The sequence below is a fragment of the Aplysia californica genome, unplaced genomic scaffold (assembly GCF_000002075.1).
Source record: "Aplysia californica isolate F4 #8 unplaced genomic scaffold, AplCal3.0 scaffold00016, whole genome shotgun sequence".
Taxonomy (NCBI): Eukaryota; Metazoa; Mollusca; class Gastropoda; order Aplysiida; family Aplysiidae; genus Aplysia; species Aplysia californica.
The window spans coordinates 530,095-531,262 of record NW_004797286.1 but is presented as its reverse complement, the minus strand read 5'-3'; positions in this window follow the sequence as shown (position 1 = coordinate 531,262).

The following is a 1,168-nucleotide window of genomic DNA, read 5'->3' as shown; positions in this document are numbered from 1 at the left end:
AAACCCACAAAAAACACGGACCTGGGTACAGGAGAAAGTGTAATGGCAGCTGGCGACCGTGAAGGAAAGAGGGTCATTACACGTCAATCTCTGAGTCAGAGATGACACCTCCAGGTATTCTATTTTTCCCCCACCATCCACTTACGGGTTTTTCCAAGCCGGCATTCAATAGCACCTGTCAGTCCTCGGGAGATCCCCACCGCCCAAATACATTCTCAAATCTCCCACGGACTTTGAGTACGGAGGATGGATAATCCTGTTATAATCCATTCTTATCTCGGCATCGGATCACTTTTTCTTCTTCTGATGTTTGAAAAGAATTTTTTTTATATTATTCTCAAATGACACGTGCAAATATAAAGAGCCTTATTAACCCTTTCACAACCAGGCTGGAAAGCTTCCCGGCAGGCTTTTTGGTAGAGTTACAAAGCAGGCCTGTGAGTACAAATGCATTTCGGCGTTCCATAAATATCAATGTTTTCCAGAAAATATGGGCATGCATACAAGTTCATTATTCTTTTCTTTCGTTCGATTCTAGAAACGACTGTTAACACATTCTCAGCAGTTGCGAGCGCCGTAAAACCTTATACTATACATACATACATACACATTCTCTCTATTTGAAAATCGTCCAGTGCAAAGCAATGTTTTCAAAACACGAAGTTAACGCATGGGCTGCTATGGGGTTAAATTTAAATCTTCTTCCTCGTGATAGTGTAAAGATCATGTTTACGGTTCTTTGTCCAGTTTGGTGTCAATGTGTGTAAAGGAAAAGCTCCCATCGTTTCACCTGATAATTTAGGCTTGATAAAGATTCCCAACCCTTTCTACAACAACCTGTGGTTTTTTTTCTCAACAAGTTGAAATAAAACCTCCCGGCCAGTTCATGCCCCCGACCCGTGATCTTGGTCAGTGCGTGGGCCATTAGCCAGGCGGCTTAGATCTTTGCACTCGGAGCATTATTAATTTAGCGCCGTGCGTAGGAGACAGAGAAACAAGAAACATATCCTCACATATTTGTGAGGCATCGTGGTGAAATCATGCGCACGTTAAGAAAAGGACATTTTTCAGCCTGTTTGATGATTTGTATCGTCGATTTAATTTTTGGCTCAGCAAATTTTATGACCATATACGTTAAACACGTTTCAGTATATATTTTATTGAAAAA